Below are 22,477 nucleotides of genomic sequence, written 5' to 3'. Positions count from 1 at the left end.
CTGCTGCTGAGCTAGGAAGATATGACTGGATTTTATTCACAGTGCAGCAGGGAGCCATTGAAAGTTTTTAAGCAGGGGAGTGACAGGATCGGGTTTGCTTTTGGAAAAGATCACGGTGGCAGCCGAGAATGGGAACAGTTCCTTTTGAGCAGCAGCACAGTTGAAGGGTGACCCTGGGACTCATAGAGCAATCCTGGATGCTTTTATAGATACCACGAGACACTGTTTTACCAGAGTTGAGATTGTGTTATAAGTATTCCTGACTTGTTTAGTGTTGTTCGGAGTCTTTGAATCCCTCAGTGTGCCACAAAGATGTCTGATATAAATCTCATCCTGTGAACTCAGGTGTGCAAAAAACATAAATTTCTTTTTTTTTCTCTGAAACTTAAGCCAGAAAACTGAGTTATCCTTGAATTCCCCTATGTTCTCTGTCTTCATCCTTATACCACCCACATCCTTCCATGCTACATACAATCCACTAGTCAATCCTGCTGGGTCGGTCAAAGTCTACTCAGCACTTGCTAATTCTATTCCATCTTCAACAGCATGGGCCTCAGCTAGACCACCGCAGAGGCTCCTAACTGGTGTCCCTTGCCGCCTCGGCACCCATAATCAGCACACTCTTCCCTTAGCAGCGGCAGTGATTGCCTTAGTCTTCTCTCCTGCCACAGTTCAGATGCATCCTCTGCTCCATTCTCATTCCTGACTAACACTGCCCGTATGATCTGGTGCTTCTTTGGTGCTCGACATCTTCGCTTTTTCTGCTGCCACCCAGCGTGTTCTAGATACAATGGTGACTGTTGGGTGCCTGAATCAAGCCAATTTCCTTCTTCCCATGGAGCTTTGTTGACACAAGACCCTCGGGTCTTTGCGTGGCTGTCTCTTCTAATTCACATCTCTACTTCTGTAAGGTCTTCCCTGACCACCGACTTAAAGCAGCTACTCATTCATTCTCTTGTTTGACATAGGGTCTTACTACCTAGCCCAGGCTGGCCTCAAACCCATAATCTTCCTGCCACAGCCTTCCCTCCTTGTGCTGGGATTATAAGCATGTGCCACACTGCCCAGCCATTCTGCACTCTATTTTCTCCTCTCATGGAAACCATTAATGAATGACACCTCTAACTACATATTGGTCTGTCCCTCTTCTTGCTCTAAGACCTAAGTGACCCAAGAGGAAGACTCTTCCCTATTATAGTCAACACTGGATTTCAGAATTATGGACCCAGTTAATTGAACATCTAGGTTTAATGCCTGTATTTTCTCTTGCCCACGGCCAGGTTTTCTGTTGAGATTCAATAAATCTTAGAGTTTGAAGGATCCCAGAATGGAGTGGGAAGGAAGGATAGACACCCAAGGGGATGGCCAAGCGGCGCTGAGATCCACAAGGTTACACAGTAGGCAGCTGGTTGTGGTTCACACTACTTGTATGAGTTTTCCAAGCAGTGATGAGCAGCTTAGGTAGAGAAGCAGGTCTAGAATAAGAGGGGCTGGATAAGGGGAAGCAGTGAACTAGATTATGGTAACACAGCCTGCTGCAATCCACATAGGCTGGCATGGGGCAGGTGGCCAGGAAGAATGTATTAAGTTAGTGAGTGGAAATGGTGCCTAGACAGAGTCAGGAAGGAGAGCCAACAGGAAGAGAGGCGTCACTTGGTGGGAAAGAAGGGGCTCTATAGAAGCCCAGAAATGAGATATGAAGGGGAGAGTCGGGGTGTTTAAAATGTTAGGAAGGATGGATTTCAACGTGGAATAGTTTCCCCAGTGATGAAGAAGAAAGTGGCCTAAAGAAATAGGAAATTCTCAGACTGAGTCCAGCAGGGAGTCTTGTTTTCTGTCATTTCTGAGGTTTGACCTGTGTAACCTGGCGTGGCCTTCAACCTTCAGCCCTTCTGCCTCATCCACTCAGGTGTTGAGATCACAGGGGCAACACTGTACAAAGTCTCATGTGGGAGTTTTACAAATTAAGTGTTGAGTCAGGTACAGTGATATACACATAAAGCTATGCAAGAAGCTGAGGCAGGAGGATTGCTTGAGCTCAGGAGTCAGTCCAGATGGACAGCATAGTTAGACCTCCAACTCATAGAAAATAAAATTAAATCACACATAACACACAAGCATACACACACACACAGCTTTGAGGGATGTAATTTCCATACTGTTATACTCTCCTCACATAAATAACCACCTAACAGTGGCTTCTAACACATTTGCCACAACAATCAGCACAGTCTCAACATTGTCACCCCTGAAGAAACTCCATAATCACTCACAGGCCTTCCTCATTTCTTTCCTCTCCAATTATATTTTAAGTCAGCCTTGTATTTACATAGTTTCCAATTAAAATTATGTTAAAAGTATAAACATTGGGATGTCTTGCTTCTACTCAAGTTTGCCCACTTTGGTGACCCCTCGCTGACTCGGCCTCTATATGTGAACTTTCCTTAATTGAATTTGCTTCTTTCTAGTCTCCTTGGGCTCATTTACCATTCTTATTTTTGTCCTTGTTAACTCAAAAGTCAGTGTGCCATGCACATGCTTTTGATCACTTAACAGTATAGGCAGGAGAATTGCTGATGGAAAATGGAAATTCCATGGGGCCTTCTGGAAAGAATTGAGGTTGGGGAGGGGGCTGGGGGGATAGTGGGAGAGTGGATCATTAGGGAATAGTGAGCAAATAAGAGAGAATAGATCATATGTTTCCATGGAAACTGTTATAATAATTGAGCGTTCTCTTGCAGACTGGAGATGCAGCATTAAATAAATCACAGACAGAATAACAGCCTATCATAAAAGCAAAACAGAATCACAAACACCTCTGTGATCATTTAAAACAGAGTAATCCTTTGCCATTCTCATGGTGCCGACTGTGGTTTGGAATTAATGCACTTTTGTATTCGAATGCCGCTTGAACATTTTGCACAATCTGGCTGGGTACATAGATCAGTCCCCTTCAACAGAAGAACACGGCCAGGAGTCTGCTCTCCCCCTTTGGAAGATGAAAAGAACCAGTCTTGGGGCTTTGCACCTCCCTCCCCCAGGGCTGCAGTATCAGATCTGGCCCAGAAAAGCACATGCTCAACAAGCACTGTGCTCATTTGCAGAGCAACTGCTGGGGACACAAGCATTTTGTTAAGAACTGTGAAAATGACACAAGGGCCAAAGCAAGTGTGAGGCCATGGTGTTCCGAATGTGTTGAAAGCGAGTGTGAGGCCATGGCATTCTGAATGTGTCGCCCAGTCCTGCAAACTTGCAGAAGTGCCGTGTGGAGCGCTAACTCATGGTTCCCGGGAAGGTTGTCTTACCTGAGCGGGGCTTGTTGGCGTGTTGGATTTTCTTAGAGACAGAGGTATCTAGAAGTTCCATATATGTGCTGTGCATATATAAAGAGGGAAGAAATGTACAGATGACCTACCGTGTTAGCATGGCAGATGCCTCACAGAATACCTTTGAAAGTCTCATACATTTATGTTTATATTTCACGCAGTATATATATTGATCATATTCATCCACCATGCCCTTCCTCCAAGTAATTCCAGTGCCCCCCACCAAGCCCCATCTCTTTCTCAACTTCATATCCTTTTATTGTTATTAATAACCTCCTTAGTCCAATTAATGTTACCCACAGGTGTGGAGGGACATCCACAGGGGCAGGGGCAACTTACCAGGGACCACATCCCCAAAGAAGAGTGAATCTCCCTCCCCGAGCAGACGCCAACTACCAGTTGCTCCTCCTCTAGAAATGAGGCTTTGGCCCCCTCCCCCATCCTTGCTGGTGTTGTGATTGGCTTGAGCTTGTGCAGGTAACCACAGCTGCAGAGAGTTGATGTGTGCAACAGCCAAGCCATGTCCGGAAGTGAGCATTTCACAGTTCTCTTCCATATTAACTGGCTCTTACGTTCTTTCTGCTCCCTTTCCTGCTGTATTCCCTGAGCTTTGGATGGGAAGGTTGATATAGATGACCTGTGCTTACCTGAGAACTCAGTTATTTATAATCAGCCCTTAGACGATTAGAAGTCTTTGCGTTAACCAGTAACTACAGCAAAAATCTGAGAGCAACATATGTCTATGGGCGTAAATATAAATATTTAGAAGGCAGTTTGACAGTGTGAGCATTTAGCAAAGCAACAACAGTATATTCCCCATGAGGGCCTATCGTCTTCCAGTCATGAGCTTTTGATTGGGTGGAACTAGCCTCAAATCCAACAAGAAAGCAGTTGGTTACCCCCCAAAACTGTCATGCCACTATTGCACTAAGGGGTACCTCTCTCCAGGAAGGCTAGTTTTGTAGCATGCCAGGTCTAGTACTGGGTAAGATCTGCACAACACCTTCTGGCATCGTATAAGTTAGACAGCAGGGAGGGAGTGTCCTGGTCAATTTGAGCCAGATACAATTCTACACTACAGACTTGATGCCTCTCATCCAAAAGTGCTAAATTACAAACATCTGTTAAGTTATTAGCGCTAATACTGCCATCTTCTGAGACTCACATGTACTTATGGTAATGTTACATATTGTTCAGACCCTTTAAAAAAGTTACACAGGGGCTGGGAAAGTAGATCAGTTGATGGCATCTGTGATACAAGCCTGAGGACCTGAGTTAATAGTGGTGGCATGAACCTATAACCCCAGCACTGGGGGAGGCAGGACATAAGGATCCCTGGGGATTGCTGGCCAGCTAGTCAAATTGGCAAGCTCCAGATTCAGTGATAAAAAAATAAGGTGGAGAGCAATAGAGGAAGACACCTAACACCAACCTTTGACCTATGCATGCATGCATGTACACACACACACACACACACACACACACACACACACACACACACTCATATGCCAAAAAATAAAACCAAAAAATTAGATGGGAAAGTTTTCCTCATTTTCTTATATTTCTGACTCTAAGTTGTAGCAGGTTTTGTGTGTGTGTGTGTGTGTGTGTGTGTGTGTGTGTGTGTGTGTGTGTGTGCATGCTGCAGGGTAGAAAGAGAACTGTATCATAGGCATAGATTCACAAATATAAAGAAGTTCGAGCCCAGGCTGGGGAGACGACTCAGCAGCTAAAGGCTTGCTGTGTAAACATGAGTCTGAACGCTGGAACCTATGCAAAGTCGGTCTTCAATGTGCATCTGTAATCCCAGATTCCTGCGGTGACCTGAGAGGTGGAAGCAGGAGACTCTTGAAGCTGACAAGCCACCTAGCTTGACATACACAGCGTCAAACAAGGAGACCCCGACTGAAGGTCAAAGGAGGTGACTGACCCCTGAGGTTGTCCTTGGTCTCCACACCCGGACTGTCACATGTGTATACCCTCACTCACACATGCGAATGCATAAATACATACAAACGCACACACACACCACACAAACATTTAAAAAGAAGCTCAAACATAATACCACAAAGATCCCTGTAAAATGACGTTTATTGCAACATGATTGTTAATAGAAAAATGGAAATAGCTTGAAGATCCATTCATTTAAATGAAGTTTAAGTAATAGTGGTTTATCTGAGATACATTTAAATGAAGCATCTTCCTCTGACTCTCTTTCTCTCACATTTATTCATTTTTAAACAGAAAAATTGAAAGAATTGTGTAATGAGCATCCATAGTACCTACAAGCCAGATTCTGCAATTAGCAATTGACTTTCTTTGCTTTATCACGTATCTGTCTGTCCATCGGAATGCCCTTCGTCAACACACTCAGTGCATTTCAGAGTCAGTGATATCTAAACTCTTCAGCATGCTGTCCATTTAACCAGGACACAATCATCTAAGGTCAAATTTACATTCAATGAAATGCACATTTCTTGAGTGTATGGTTCTGTGCATTTTGAAATAATGTGTACATTAAAGCACCACACGACTGTAAACATTAGTCAAGAAAAACCGAAGGAGCAGATTGAGTGCAGCTGTAGTGTACTGTAGGAGTCTACAGGAGAGTGACTCTAGATTAAGTCGCTGGGGGTCTTCCAGGGAAAGTGACTAGAGATAGCCCATGAGGACGAGTTAACCAAGTAAAGAAGGAAAGAAATAAATGAGAACTTCGGGGTGCCTCCGTTCTGACTTAGGCTACTTTGTGTAGCAGTCAGGACATGAAGTCAACTGCTGTAACAAATAGACTCCCAGAGGTATACTGACTCAAATACAATAGATGTGTAATTTAAGTCATAAATAGTCCAAGATGGGTGTCCCTGGCCCCTCCCACTCTCTCCATATGACAATTAAGGGACAGAATTCTTTCTGCCTTACATGGGCTGCATTAGTCTCTCTAGCCTGTTCTCTACATTCAGAGGGTGGAGAGGGAGGATGGGAGGAGGAGGAGGAGGAGGAGGAGGAGGAGGAGGAGGAAGAGGAGGAGGAGGAGGCTCAAGCTGCTTCCTAACGGGCTTTGTTCTGGAAGTGACACACGTCGCTTCTACCCACACCCTATCCGAGAGATTTCGGTCCATGGCCACGCCTCGCTGCAAGGGAGTCTGGGAGAATAATTTTGGTGGCTAGCAAGTGGTCTCACTGTTCCTGCCTGCTTGTTACCTTCGGCTGGAATTTCATGGTGTCCCAAAAGACCTTCTGACCTTTTCCTTCAGAACACCCAGTTTCTCACACCCCACAAACAACAAAACTTGAAGTGCCTCTTCCTGGGTGACATTTCCTTGTGTTCAAATCATGGGACATGCCAGGTGCTGAAGCTGCCTTTCCCGAGCCCAGCAGAAGCCAGGAATAAATCAAGTAGGAAGAAGTTAGCAGCTTATGAAATTGAAAGGAATAAACAGCGAGAGCTTAGAAACTGGGCACCCAGGTACCGCAGCCGTGGTTGTTAAAAACAACCCCATCTTGTTCTGTGGCTGGGTGTGCATCTAAGGTAGAAAACATGAACCCCTTCTTCTATGGCTTGGCTTTCCTGGAACAGCACTCCTGAAGTCGAGTGTCTGGATGACCCCATAGGTCTAAGAAGTGGACCTGAAGTGCCCGAGAGTCCAGAAAGTTGCCCTTCTATATCCAGAATTTAGCTGCTAAGGTGTTGACTTCTCCAGCTCAACATTCACACAACAGCAGCACACACATAGGTGCAATCACAGATTTGGTACGCCAGTCATGTATTTATATTAATGTGTTCCAGGAGAGCCTATTAGCAAAAGGTAATTTTGCTCTTGTACTGAAGCTAGTGTGAGAGCTAAAGTTGTTTTAAGTTTTGATGACTACGCCCGAGATCCATAAAACAAAAATGCCTCTAATCTGTAAGCCCCTTGCCCAAGGGCAGATATTTCCTGAAATGCTGGAGGCTGTTGTTTATGGAGGATAACAAACCACATGTTTCCACTCCCCTAAACAAGTTTGACCCTACAGCACTGGATGTGCTTGATCACATGTAAGCGGGAGGTATTCTGGCAGGGAATATGTCAGGATGTATGTTTGCCCCTAATTGGACCTGGTGAGAAATATGTAGCCTTACGGGTTTGCCTTTGTGAGCCTCTGCAAAATGTGACTTGTTGCCATTTTCTGGGAACCCTAAATGGACCTGGCCAGAGTCCATCACCCTCGCCAGTATGTAATTAAATCTTGCTTCAGTTTGGCTCAAAAATTGTGGTAATGGTTTTATGCTCATATGGTGGGATTAACATTAGTACCAGTGATGAAACTGATGAAAGCTGTCTTTAAATCTTATGCTCACATATAATTTGCACCTCAGTGGCCACTCTATTTCAAAGGACATGAAGTCTTCCTCTATGAACCTGGTGTGGAAAGTCCCAATCTCCCCTCCACTTCAAATCCTCTCCTTTAGAGGAGGTTCATGCTTCAGGATCCCTCCGTTCTTTGAGCATCCTTGATAGGATCTGGATCCTCCTTCACTGTCGTGTGCATTGAGTGGACATAGACAGTCAAGCTGCTCCTTTGAGCAGCTTCACCAGCCACTCCATCTTCATCCTTTACAAAGTGGTTCTTCCAAATTATCAGCTTCTGGGAACACCTGTCTCAGGTTGTCCCATTACTCTGCAGATCTACCACCCAGATTTAGAGGTCATGCTGTTTGTTTGTTGTTTGTTTGTTTGTTTGAGACAGGGTCTCTACACATAACCCTGGCTGTCCCAGAACTCATTATGTCTAGCAGGCTGGTCTTGAACTCACAGAGATCTGCCTGCTTCTGCTTCCTGAGTGCTGGGATTGAAGGTGTGCACCACCATGCTTGGCGCAGAGGGCATACTTTTGAGAGCAGATGGTCAGCTCCAGGGAGATAATTCTTCGTTTATATAAGTGCCCACTGACATCCATAATTAATAATTCAGTCACCCAGAGGTACTTTTTGAGTACTTACTGTATACCAGATTCCTTTTCAGTGTCTGTGAACAAGACAGACAGAAGCATCTGTCCTTCTGGACTTACACTCTACTGGTGGTGATAGTAATGGTGACAGTGGTGGAGTTCTCATCACTTGGAGTTCTTACAGTGTGTCAGGGCCTTATAAACGTTCTGTATGGATTGGATACCAATTCTCCTATGATGTAGCTATGATCATTCCCCCTTTTAAAGATGACAAGACCAAGATAACAGAAGGCTGGAGTAACTTGGTGAAGTTACAAGTTTGTAAATGCCATTTAACAGGTCAGATTTGATTTGAAAATGCATAATTTATGGCTTTTATGGTGCTTAGGACGTGCTGTGGTTTGAATAAAAATGACCCCCAAGGCTCATAGGGAGTGTCACTATTGGGAGGCGTGGCTTTGTTAGAGTAGGTGTGGCTTTGTTGGAAGAAATGTGTCATTGGGGGTGAGTTTTGGGATTTTAGAAGCCCAAGTCAGGCCCAGTGTCACTCCCTCTTCCTGCTGCCTGTGGATCCAGGTGTAGAACACTCAGCTACTTCTTCAGCACCATATCTGCCTGCGTGCCACCATGCTTCCCACCATGATGACAATGGACTAAACCTCTGAACTGTAAGCCAGCCTCAGTTAAATGGTTTCCTTTGCAAGCATTGCCGTGGTCATGGTGTCTCTTCACAGCAGTAGAACACTGACTAGCACAGGATCGAAGCCAGGGCCTTGAACATGGTAGGCAAGTATCCCACTACTGTGCTACACCTCCAACCTTGATTTTGGGCTCATAATGGCTTGACGCTGAATCCACACATCCCAGCTTATCTCAGTGCCTACAGTGCCCATGTATTTGAATAAGCTAAACAATTTCACGGGACACTTATTTTCTCACTTCCTCCCTGAGCAATGGTTCCCCCCACCCCCCACCTCTTTTCACTTCAAGCCGTTGACCTGAGTACTGGGAAGCTCCCTCTCACCCACCAGTCCATGAGCATGCCTTCCCTCCTGCGCCCTCTGCCCTCTTGCACAGGCTTCAGCATCGGGATATCCTCCAGATCCCAGAGGCATCCCCAGCAGGAGCATCCATGCACTGTTGTTTCCTTTGAAGTCTTGGCCCTCATTTGTTCAATTCTTACTAACGGTACTGCCCTGCCCCGCCCACCCCTATTCTGTTCACTCTCCCTTATCATCTCTCGCATTCGCTGAACAAATATTGTCAGGGAGGGTCTGTGCTATGAACTTCCATGCATTATGTGGTATTAACTGGTAATACAATTCTGCAAGATAGTTAACTGATGATAGCTCCATTGTATCTATGTAGAAATTATAAGTGAAAAGGGCTGGGTGACTTCTTCAAGATGTGATCTTGGAGAGCCGTTTGCTGCCTGGAGGAGGTGCATCAGGACTTACAATCTGGTTTTATGATTCCAGTTGCTTCTTACCATCTTGTAATAGCACTTCTCCACTTTGGGGTCCACACATCTTCCCAAACTTTCCCCATTCTTTTCTCCTTCCCCTCCCTCCCTTCCTCCCTCCCTCCCTCCCTCCCTCCTCCTCCTTCTCCTCCTCCTCCTCCTCCACTTCAGGACAGGTCCCTCCATGTAGTCCAGGCTACCCTGGAACTTGCTGTATACTCCAGGTTGCCTTCAGACTTAGAATCCTCCTGTCTCAGCTTCCTGGGTTCCAGAATTGCAGCTGCAGCACTCCTTATTTTGAAATAACATTTCCAAAATGGCTACCAGAGCTACACAGTGGCATGAGGGTATTATTCTTCCTTCCGTGGAAAAAGAGTTAAAAAAAATTCTATCCTGTGAGTGCATTAATGTAGAGACAAATATCTTAACATTACATATTAAAATATTTGCCCCAGAGTTTCTCCCCTTGTGGTTTTAAAAGACCTCAAAATGCTTTTATGAGCTCCCAAGATGAGGGCCCTCAGGACTGTGCCAGGTATGATCAAGGGAGAAGCCAGCCCCAGTTTCCACACCAGCATCCCAACAGCCAGGTGCTCCACCAGAGTGCTCTATGGACACAGGAGAATAGTCCAGATGAAGCATCTTGTAGCAGGTGCAGCCCTGAATTCTGACAGGAGGAAATGTCCTGAGGAGATTAAAGGGGCATTAGTTCCTAGCAATAATGGAGACCTTCTCTCCTAAAGTCTTTGAGCCCCAGCTGTGGGAGTCGATCCTAATTTTAATCCCATTAGTGGCATGTATCCACACACACACACACACAGCACATACATTAGATGTGGTTATATAACCCTGCAGACAAAAGCACTCCCCTTTCTTCACCCTCTTTGCTATCTTCCTGTACCATATGTTAAATTGCTTTATCATATGGCTCACAGAGAGCTGAGAGTCTCTGCTACCTGTCCCCTTAATCCTCTTCCAGGGAACCTTTCAGCATTTGCTGTCTGATCTTGGCTCCCTGCCGTCTCTGTAGTTCTGTCCCAATTATGGTGCCTCTCCCCTCAGCCCCCAAGCTTCCATATGCAATTCTGATTGCACTATGATTTTGCAGGCTCATCTTCTGAAATCACTTTCCCCGATTTCCCAGGTCTCTGCTCAACCAAGTGACTTGCCACTTCAATCAATGGCAGTGAATTAAAAAACAAGATAAGGTCCCCCCCACACACACACAATTAATTACATTGAGGAAAATTAAATACCAGGAATTTCTGCTTTATAATGCTTCACCTGCTGCAAATAGATGGTCAGGAGAGGAAAGGGAGTTGAGGACCAGAAAGATGCGGTACACAGCTGTGTATCTTGAAATGCTCAAAGGCAGGGCAGGATGGGTTCTTAACAAGAGCCCAGCAAGTATGCCTCTGCCTCAGGGGCACTCACCCACCACCCTCCTTCCAACCACTGTCCCTCTCTCTGGCCATGCATCAGTACCACCTCTTTCAGTGTTGAAATTCCAAACAGACTATTCTAGAAGTCTAAAATACCAGAAAGGAGAATCTAATGGTCTCATGAAGCTCAGGGATCCATATGATTAGCTGTGCCCAAGAAGAAGGAGACAGCCACACCTGTAGAAAAATGACAAGGACATGCTTTCTGAAAGTGTATTTGGTATTGTAAAGTGTATATGAGCAAGGTCTCTAAGAGGAGTATTTAGATGACTAGCCTCTCTGGTCCATAAGCCAAAGGAAGAATTTCCTTTAGGTCTATATATTCTTTTAAACGTCGCCTGATTCTTTGAGGAAAAATACCACTGTATTAAATCAAGTCATCTTACTGAGGGGCCATGGAGCCCATGAACATAGAAACTGCACAAGGTTTAATTTTCTAGGCATGGTGGTACATATCTGTAAACTGAGATTTCAAGAGATCACTAGTTCAAGGCCAATTTGAACTACATAGTGGGATTCTGTCTCACAAAAACCAAGGACTAGGTATGAAGCTTGTTGAGCAATTGCATAGCATGTCCAGGGTGATGAGTTTGGTCCTTAACACCACAAAGCGGGGGTGAGTGGTGTTAGGGGAAGGAAATCAGAAAATTGGACTCAGGTCCAGCTTTGGAGTTTCCACAGTTCCTGTCTCCCTGCATCTCACAAGCATCTCTTTGTACCACATCAGAGATTCACAGCATGTTTTAATAGCACAACACATCTGTAATCTTTTCTACAACAAACACAATAGCAGAAGCCAGACGACTAGGATCATCTAACACTCAGAGTAGCTATTTGGGATATGCAAATGAGGATGATGCATAGGACTAGAGGTGGCATGGCCTGCTTCACCCCATCCATCTCCCCGAGTGTTGTATTGCACATTGTGTACTGACCACATGAAACGCCTCTGCAGAAATCTATCCTCTCCTCCAGGGCACTGGGACCACATGTGAGTATTTCTGGTGTTGTTCATTTAATTTGTGGCATGATCTAATGATGGTCTAATGAGGTGGGGCTAGCATTAGCTCCATTTTAGGGATGCAGAAATAGAGGCTCAGGCAGTGAGAGACTTCCAGTCACGCAGCAGAGGGAGTAGAGTCAAACCCAGTGAGCTCTCGCAGCATCCACTGCATCAGTGTGATCCACTCCTGCCCCCAGAGAAGCTGCAGGCTCCAGGAGCACTGATCTGTAGTGTCAACAACAAAGTCAGTCTTATGCTCATAAGGCAGATCAGATTATAAAGAAACAGCCTTTCTTTGTGCCACCTAATTGTTTAAATGAATGACAGACCCTTAAGGGCTTCATTTCATTGTCTTTTGGTAAAAGGCATCAATTACTGGCTTGTTTTCCCAAGAACAATCTACAAAAACAGTCAAATTAAATCTGCTTTTATTTTAGCCCTCTAGCTTTGTCAAGCTTAACGTACAACTCAAAGAAATGACTAAGCCAGACATGTCCCAAAGTTTACTTATTTATTAGGCATCTCTGTGTTCTCTCTCTCTCTCTCTCTCTCTCTCTCTCTCTCTCTCTCTCTCTCTCTCTCTCTCTCAACACTTGAGGCTTCTCTTAGCAAATTTCAAGTACAATTCAGTACTTTGTACATGGCATGCATTAAATCTCTAGTACTTACCTTGGAACTGAAGCTTTGAACATCTCCCTATTCCTATACCACCCCTACCCCTGTTGCTGCGAGCGAACATCTCTCAGCTCCTGTGAAATTTGATGATTTTTAGAGACTCTGTATAAGAGCCTGCATTATTTGTCCTTCTGTGTCTGGCTTGTTTCCCTTACCGTAAGGTCTTCCAAGTTGACTAATGTTTATTTTTAGCTCAAAATAAGCCTTCAATAACTATTACTGATGCATGCATTTCTAATAATGCCAGTAATTAGTGGTGATGCAGGCTTGAGGGCAGAGAGAACATTTCTTCATATTTCTTACCGTATCAGGTAAGCATTTTGTATTAGACCCAGTCAAGCGTCTTCATTAGGACCACAGGCAACAGTCTCGGGTTCAAGTCTCCTTGCTTCTTTTCCACTTCTTTCCTGCAGTTTGTGGGGGTCGTCTCTCCCATCCTGCAGTGGTCTCTGTTTAAAGAGTTTGCAGGAGCCAAGGATAATCAGGCAGCAAAGACCTCCCATCTCAACTTCTCTTCACATTTTCCCAGCTTTGTCTGTGCTAGAAGGTAAAAATTCAACTAAACTAAACCTAAAGCATGACACCACAGCATCATTTAAAAAGGTTTTTTTTGTTTTTTGTTTTTTCGAGACAGGGTTTCTCTGTGTAGCTGTAGCTTTGCGCCTTTTCCTGGAACTCACTTGGTAGCCCAGGCTGGCCTCAAACTCACAGAGATCCGCCTGGCTCTGCCTCCCGAGTGCTGGGATTAAAGGTGTGCGCCACCACCGCCCGGCTAAAAAGGTTTAGGGGTGAAAAGATGGTAGTCATTAAAAGTGCATACCATGTAAACACAAATACATGAGCTCCATCCCCAGCAACCAGGTGAAATTCTGGGCATAGGGAAATACACTTGTAATCTAAGAGATGCGGGGTGGGTGGAGACAGCTGGATCTCTGGTGAGCTAGACCAGTAGGAGACCCTGTCTCAAAAACAAAAGGGGGCCAGTATGCCACATACCTTTAATCCCAGCACTCCCAGAGGCAGAGACAAGCAGATCTCTGTAATTTCAAGGCCAGCCTGGTCTACACATTGAGTTTTAGGCCAGCTAGGGCTACATCATGAGAACTTGTCTATAGTTCCAGCATTCTGGAGGCTGAAGCAAGAGAGTCACAAATTTGAGGCCAGCCAGGACTAGAGAGATAGACCCTGTCTTAAAGGTAAAGTACAATAAAATAAAGTAGCAAACTCGAAAAACGAGAAGCTCATAGGGAACATGCAGCTGAAATTTTTGCAGAGATGGCATGGTGGTGACCTCCAGTCAGTGTGTGTCCTCCAGATGAGCTCACACAGTGCACCATAGCCCTTACACACCATCCTCACACAGAAGTCTACATCAAGGCCTGCCAAATAAAAATTGCACGTGTTCTTTTAAAACAAAGTAACAAAATAGGACAGTCCCTCAGAACTAACATCCAAGATAGTTCTCTGGCCTCCACATACATGTTCATGTGTATCTGCACACACATGAACATTCATGCACAATAAAAGCAATAAAGAAATAAGAAGTTTTAATTCTGGATGCATCTGCCACCCTGACCTCTGACATGAAAAATCAGCTTGTTTCTGTTACAGATCCCCAGGCTGTATCAAAGAGACTTACATTTACTTTTATTTTGTAAAGAAATTTTATTTGTTTCAAGACAGCGTCTCACTTTTTATAGCCCAGGCTAACCCTTAATCGTGGCAGTCTTCCTGCTTCAACCTCACTAGTACCAGGATTACAGGTGTGCACCACCATGCCTGGCTAAGAGATTTTTCACCTGCAGAAGTCTTTGCATAAGAATCGTGGAATGACTGACTCACGTCCCCCAACTTGCTGTGTGCATGGTGACTATGATCTTTTTATTGAACAGACTTGAAGATCGCATGGAAGAAATGATTCGTTCCACCCAGGTCTACGCCCATTCCGGTGCACACAATTTCCTATTACACCACTTTTCAGTTTTTCTCTGAGACAGGCCTCCAGTGTGCAAAGTCTGTTTGGCTGCCTTCTCTAAACAAGCTGTTAAAGGCCCTGAATCACGTCTAGACTGCTAACTTCCTCTTTGCTGCCAGAGGCAAGTACACTGATGTCCCTGAGCCACACAACTTCATATTTAACTGGTGTGGCCACCATGTCATATATAATTTGAACATGTGTATATGTATGCACATACACTTAGAAAACACTGTCCAAGACTCAAACCAAAGGAATATGCATTGGTGGATCAGAATTCAGAAACTTGAATATAAGGTAGAACATGTGAGACATCCTCATGCTGAGTGAAGCTGAAAATGAGAGGACCTCACCAGTAGAGAACTCATAAGCCTGATAAAGTCAGCAGCACCCTGAGTTCTTACTATCTGTGATGCTCGTCACAAACTGTGCATCACTGATTCTCCATCATGGCTCTATGAATCCTGGGTAACTGACTGTCTGTGTCTTACCCCCACATCTTAACATGATGAAAGAGCTCCTGGCTGGCATAGGCTTCCCTCGTACTTCAGGTCCTTGGCTATAAAGAATTTTCTAGTTTCATTTATGTTGCAATTTGGGGGATAACAGGTTGCTTTTAACTCCCAATTCCAGGTTACAGTTCATCACTTCAGGGAAGTCAGCAGCAGAAGCTTGAGATAGTTGCTCACAGTATATCACTTAACTCGATTAAGACAATATCCCACATATATGCTCATGGGCCAACTCAATGTAGACAATCCTTCACTGAGACTTTTTCCAGGTGATTCTAGTTTAGGTCACATTGACAAAGGTGACCATCACAAAGGACATGGTTATTTAAGTCCCTTTCTCTGTCATTACTCCTAAGATCCAGGCTGAATGAGGACTTTGACAAATCTGCATAGCAGACAGAATGCATCTGAGAAGCCTGGACATTGAGGGATATAGTTCCTTGCTCTCCATTGGAATTTTAGACACTGGTAGATGATCTGCCAATTCCACAGGAAGGCTCTGTAGGCTCCTGACTAAGCATGCAGATTCCTCGAGAGTATCTTTTGAGGGCCCCCTAGAGGACCTGTGTCCAGCTGCCTCTCCATGGCTATGCCTTTCATTCTGGGCTTTGCACATGACCTCCCAGAGTGTATTTTACAGCGACAGTAGTCTGCTTTTTCAAGTCGTGTTCTGCCTTTCTCACATAGATGAAGATGTGGAAAAGAGGCCTTTATACCCAGGAAGGAATTTGAACCCCCTTCTTGTTCTCCCTAAGTGTGTCTTTGTTTTAATAACCATGGCTTGCTTGGTGCACAATGCAGCTCTTTACCTGTGTTATGCTGTTTGGTCTCATGGTGACCTTGCCAGGGAGAATATACCATTGTGCCTCTTCATTAGACGAGGAAACAGAGAGGACGGAATTGAACTAACTTTCCCAACAATATGGAGAACAGCACATAGAAAAGTCAGAATTTGAGTGTGTAACTCGGGAGCTTGAATTTGTGCCTGTGTGATTTTACAGTTCTTGTTAGACAGAAGCTTCTGGATCATCATACTCCACCTGCTGTCTTTCCATTATTTGTTATGGAGATTGTTAAGATGTCTACCATGTTGTAAAGGCATGGATGTGGAAGTTAGCCTTCATCCTGGAACCAGGATGCACCCAGATTTTTCCCAAAATTCTGCCCTGAGTGGCTGGGTGCCCTTGGGAGAGAAACTAGACAGGGTTTGGCCCACATTGAAGATTCTGACCATTATCATACATCCTGATGGACTACAGCCAGCTCACCCTCCCTGTCATCCCCCCGACAGGCCTGACACAGGAAACACCCAAATATTTAGAAGATTCTGATTTAATTGGCTTTGAATGTGACCCACCCATCATCAGCTCCTAAAAGTCCTGCAGGGAATTCTGATGTGCAGTGTGGAGACTTAGTATCTCTTGCAAATAGGTGGGGCAAAGCCTAAAGAGTGTATGAGAGAAGGTGGAGGCAGCAATTGACTCAAAGCTCAGACAAGACCATACACCCCTGCAAGTCTTCAGAGGGGCCAGGTGGGAACCCAACTGAAGATGGCCCCAGAGAACAACAAGACCATCAGGAGATGCCCCATTTTTGGTCCCCACCTTTCCAACAAGTCTGTTCCTTAGTGGACTTGGCATAGGGGATGTGGAGCACAGGCCTCAGTTTCCCCTTGGTGTCTACACTGTAGGCACAGGAGCTTTGACATAATTACTCCCTTCCTCACGCCCTTCTCATCAGACTTCTGCTCAGACACCTTACTGGCACCCTTTGTGATCAAGTTAGAGTTTGGGGACCCTGAGTCCCAACATCCTTTTCTCTATTTTAGATGCATATGTGCCGATTGAAGTCATCAGGTTGAAATCCTCCTCCATCTCTACTCGTTAGGCTGGTGTCTTCGTTAGAGTTTCTGTAACTGTGATGAAACACCATGACTGAAAGCAGCTTGGGCAGGAAAGGGTTTATTTTAGCTTACAATTCTCAGGTCATACTCCGTCACTGAGGGAAGTCAGGAGGGGAACTCAAAGCAGAAACCTGGAGGCAGGAACTGATGCCCTGGCCATGGAGGAATGCTGCTTACTGGCTTGCTCGCCACAGCTTGCTCAGCCTGCTTTCTTATAGCAGTCAAGACAACCAGTCCAGGGGCAGCTCTGCTCACAATAGGGGTGTCCGCCACCATCAATCACTAATGAAGACAATGGCCTACAGGCTTGACTGCAGGTTGCTTTTATGGAGGGAATTTTTTTTCAGTTGAGGTTCCCTCCTCTCAGCTAATTCTAGCTTGTGTCAAGTTGACACAAACAGCCAGCACAGCTATCGCTCAGATCCTGATGCCGCTACATGTGTTGCTCTCTCCTCTTCCTCTTCTGACCCATCACGGGAGGGGGGGGGGGGGGGGGTATTAAGAACACTGTCCACTGTAGCTTTGCAAAGGTCTGTGCAAGAAAGGAATTGTTTTCAGTTCCAGGAAGAGCATGCTTTTCTGCCTGAAAACAAAGCCACTTTCCCTATAGAAAATATCGATGTTAGTACATTTTGTGTATTGCTGGTTGTGTTAGGAAAGAGAGAAAAAGGAAAGATGAGAAGGAGGTAAAGAGGGGAGAGGAGAGTGGGAAGATAAAAAGAAGGGAAAATAATGCATTAAGTACCTCTACTATGTATACACACTCATACACAAATACACAGACGTAAGTACGGCTGTATAGTGTATAATCATCTTAACCACCTGTGTTGAGGTATAGCCTATGGGCCATACAATTCACTCATTTATGTTATATGATCTTGAATACTCTCTCAAGTTCTTTGGGAAATGTGGGTTGACTGGAGTCCTATACAAACATTAAGTAACGCCAACTTCTAAGCACTTGAAGCTCTGAGCAACCAGCTATGGCGACCTAGATCTAGGGAGTTGTGGCTGCTTTTCCTCACTCAGATCTGTTAACTCAGTGAGTAAATGCTGGTTCATTGTTGACTGTGTGCTGCATGTTAGAAATATGAGCGATGGCAGCGTAGCTGACCGCCCAAAGAGCTAAGTCAGATGTTGAGTACAGTGCCCACTGTGGAAAGTCTGTGGGGGTGGGGAGACAGCTCTGTGGGCAAAGTACCTGCTGCACAAGTGTGAGGGCCTGAGTTCTGATCCCTGGGACCCACATAAAAGCCAGGCATAGCAGCACGCATGTGTATCCTCAACACTGGAGGTCAAGGTGGGTGGACACAGGCAGACCCCCAGAGCTCGGGTCTCCAGAGCTTAGCTGCCAGTAAATCTAGCCAGAACTGTGAGCTCTGTGTTCAGTGAAAGACCGTGTCTCAAAAAAAAAAAAAAAAAAAAAAAAAAAAAAAAGGTGAGGGCCAGATAGGGGAAGATACCTGAAGTAGCCTCTGGCCTCCAGAGTATACTCATGGGTGAATGCGCCTGCACATACACATGTACACATGCTATGTGTATGCATGTGCCCACATACAGACATGCAAAAGGTAAGTGCTGTGAAGTGAGATGAAGTGGTGTCCATGACATGAGCACTGTATGCTTAGGCAAGGTAGGCAGTCAGGACCCTGCCAGGGCCACCGTGGAGTGTGAGCAGCCATTAGGAGGTCAGAGAGCAGGTGCTTGAACGCCTGAGGAGAGGGCTCCTGCTTTCTCTGTGCCATAGGAAGACGGAGGAAGTTCTCAAGAAAGCGAGTGATGTGAGCTGGCTTGAGTCTTCAAGCATCATTTGTTGTGTGGAATGTCATGTGTGTGTGTGGAGTGTCATGTGTGTGTGGAGTGTCATGTGTGTGTGGAATGTCATGTGTATATGTGTAGTGTCGTGTGTGTGTAGTATCATGTGTGTGTGTGGACTGTCATGTGTGTATGTGTAGTGTCGTGTGTGTGTGGAGTGTCATGTGTGTGTGTGGACTGTCATGTGTGTGTGTAGTGTCATGTGTGTGTGTGGACTGTCATGTGTGTATGTGTAGTGTCGTGTGTGTGTGGAGTGTCATGTGTGTGTGTGGACTGTCGTATGTGTGTGGAGTGTCATGTGTGTGTGTGTGGAGTGTCATGTGTGTGTGTGGAGTGTCGTGTGTGTGTGTGTGGTGTCGTGTGTGTGGAGTGTTGTGTGTGTGTGGAGTGTCGTGTGTGTGTGGAGTGTCGTGTGTGTGTGTGGAGTGTTATGGGTGTGTGTGGAGTGTCATGTGTGTGTGGAGTGTCATGTGTGTGTGCAGTAAGAAGAGTGGGTGCAGAGCTGGCCAGAAGCAATCATGAGAACTTGGTTCAAGGACTAACCATCCCTCGGGCTTTTCTCAGGAAAGATGACAGACTTAAAACTCCATCCACTGTCCTCGCTCTCAAGCTCCTAAAACACACAGCCTCCAATTCTAACCCTGGGATGTGTGAAGTTGACCTTCCTCAGACACACGGATGTCACTGAGTTAAGATGAGGTCGCTCCGGATCAGAGTGGGTCCTAATGTAATGTGTCCTCGTAAGAACATCTGGACACAGACACCAGACAACAGGGAGGGACACGGTGTGGAGAAAGGGTGGAAATTGGAGCGATCCATGTATCTATAAGCCAAAGAGTGCTAAGGCTTGCTGGCTGCCGTCAGAAGCTGGGACAGGAGCACGGGGCGAATTCTTCCTTAGCCTTCCCTAGCAGCTAACCCTGCCAACATCTTCACTCTGGACTGCTGGTCTCCAGAACTCTGAAGTTCTGTTTGTTTCTGTTGTTTGAAGCCACCTTGCTTTTTTGTTCTTTGCTGTGCCCACCCTAGGAGACGTCCAGTGCTGGGTGTTAAGTGTTCATCGTTTTCCAAACAGTGCTGAGTCAAGTTGCACTTTACCCACACCCTGCCCCATATGGTTCCTGAGACCACCAGCTGAGGTTTTCTTGGCATGCCCATTTGACAGATTAGGAAACTGAGGCTCAGAAAAGCTAAGTGGATTTCCCAATGTCGCACAGCTACTTTGTGGCCAGCCTTGAATATATATCAGGCATTCTAACTCTCAAATTCACACATTCACCCTTGCAGAGCATTACCCACTCTGTGGGCAGAGGCCAAGATGCTGGGCACACCTCACCATGGGGATCTGGCAGCAAAGTTCATCACCACAAACTTCCCACCAGGGAGTCCTTTGGCTGCTTTTCTCTATGTTATTTACTGTCGCTGGAGTTCTGCTATTTATCACATCTCTCCCTGAAGATTCTTGGGGAACAGATGTGGCTTGGAATTTGATAAGAACGTTACTTCAACACATCCTTTCAGTCTGTGTGGAATCCTCACCCTGGAGATGCAGGGACAGCTGGGCAAACAACCCACGCCCTCTGTGCTGGTATTAAAGTTTCTGGAAGCTCCAGGAACTGCTCGATGCAATTAATAAGAGATTTATTTTCACTTCAGGAACACGGGGGAATGTGGCCATAGCCATTGCTAGCTCTAGCTAATTATTTGCATTTTGACTTTTGCTGTCTTTGTTTCCTATGTAAGCATCACCGAAATGCCTGGGGTATGGCAGGCAGTGACTAGATTCTTAAGAACAGTTAGCAAATACCAGTATTAAGAAGAATGTGGAAAAGTTACGTTAGGGCAGGCGAGGTGGCTCTGTTGTGTCATCATCCCACGGTCCTGGATGCTGTCACTCCCTGCTCCTCCACTAAGGACAGACTGGAGGGTCCTGGAGACTGTGAGTGAAGGTCTGTGTGTGACAGGACATTTTAGCCTCTCAGGTGCAGGCTCTCCTCCTGTCTCTAGTCCTTCTCCTCACTTTCATCCAATCCAGATCACCTCACTGCTCCCTGTACTCTTCCATTCTCTTCCATTCCAGCTTTCTCTGCAACCAGAGAGCAGAAAACCCCACCTCCTTCTGATTCTCTGCTTTGGGACATGAGTTTTCTTCGGTCCTCATCCCTGCCTTGGCAAGGGCTGGGAGCTTGAGAAGCATGTGCAGAATAGAGGCGGGGGGGGGGGGGGGGGGGGAGGGGGGGGACAGTAGCAAGTACACCGAAGTCACATCCTGACCCTGTAACTGGATTGCCACCTAAGCCAGTAGCTCTTTTGAGGGCTGAGACAGTGTCACAAAGGTAACATCTACTGAGAACAGGCCCACTGTAGTAGAACTGTCTGCCGGAAGTCTTCTTCCGAAAGCATCCTACATGGCCCCACATCTGCAGTGCCCATGGGCACCACTGACTGCTAGGTGAGAGAAGGCAGGAGAAGCAAGAGGCTGGGTTAGCTCAAGAAAGCTGTTGCGCTCTGCCTGAGAGTTTTAGTGTGTGGATGCAGGACTGTGGAAGCTTCCATGACTGAGTCTGGTCGGACGTTTTTCTGTTAGGACAGGAGCTGAGCGGGTATGCTGATATACCTGTGAGCTCCTGGGTGTCCATCCCTATTCCATCTAGCCTCAAGTCTCTTTTACATTCTCTTGTTCACCTGTGTCAGGAGATTTAGTCTTAATCTCCTAACTTCTTTTAGGCTTCTTCTGAGGCTCAAGTGAAACATTTAAAGATAGGAACTTGGGGTCAGTGAGACAGCTCCATGGGTAGATCATTTGCTGTGCAAACCTGATAAAGTGAGCTTGATGCCCGGACCCCATGAAGAAGGAAAATCAACTCCTGAGAGTCATTGTCCAACCTCACATGTGTGTCAGCACCTGCACATGATACACATAATAATAAAAGAATGAAGACAGGAGCTCTGGTCGTATAAACCGGAGTTCAAATCATGTCCTTGCTCTGAGTGGTACTCTGGCAGGCTCTTAGCCTTCAACGCCCCAGTTTCTTATAAGGTTCACAGCAGTGTCTGCTTCCAAGAATCGTATGCAAAGCAAATAAGAAATAACACGTGAGAACAAATAATTGCTTGATACATTGATAAGTACTCAAAAATATGGTGCTGATGAACATTGTTTACAAAACAGATAACACAGCACATTTAGCAAATATGCCAATCAGATCACTTCTTCCTCAGGGAGACCTTCCCAGGCAGAGTAGGTCTCCTTCGAATGTGGTCCAAGCCTTTGCTTCCCAAGAGTCTCCCTGAGGATAACATGCACCAGCCATTGTCCCTCTGACTAAGTTAAGACGGAGGATAATAATAACATAATGAATATAGCATTGTGTCCATGAGCCACCTGGTTTGCTGACCCTGCTTATGACCACAGCTTGGAGGAAGAAGCCCCAG

The 22,477-nt window shown here is 45.6% G+C and overlaps 1 protein-coding gene across 3 annotated transcripts in view; it reads left to right on the top strand.

Moving 5' to 3' along the window:
- Prkcb (protein kinase C beta) overlaps positions 1-22,477 on the top strand; it is a 344,023-nt gene that overhangs the window by 255,437 nt on the left and 66,109 nt on the right. The gene's annotated exons all lie outside the window — the stretch shown is intronic.

This window comes from Peromyscus californicus, unplaced genomic scaffold (assembly GCF_007827085.1).
Source record: "Peromyscus californicus insignis strain IS unplaced genomic scaffold, ASM782708v3 Scaffold_4__1_contigs__length_199733344, whole genome shotgun sequence".
In the NCBI taxonomy this organism is placed as follows: domain Eukaryota; kingdom Metazoa; phylum Chordata; class Mammalia; order Rodentia; family Cricetidae; genus Peromyscus; species Peromyscus californicus.
The sequence above is the reverse complement of the archived record's forward strand: the minus strand, read 5'-3'. Positions and strand labels throughout refer to the sequence as shown.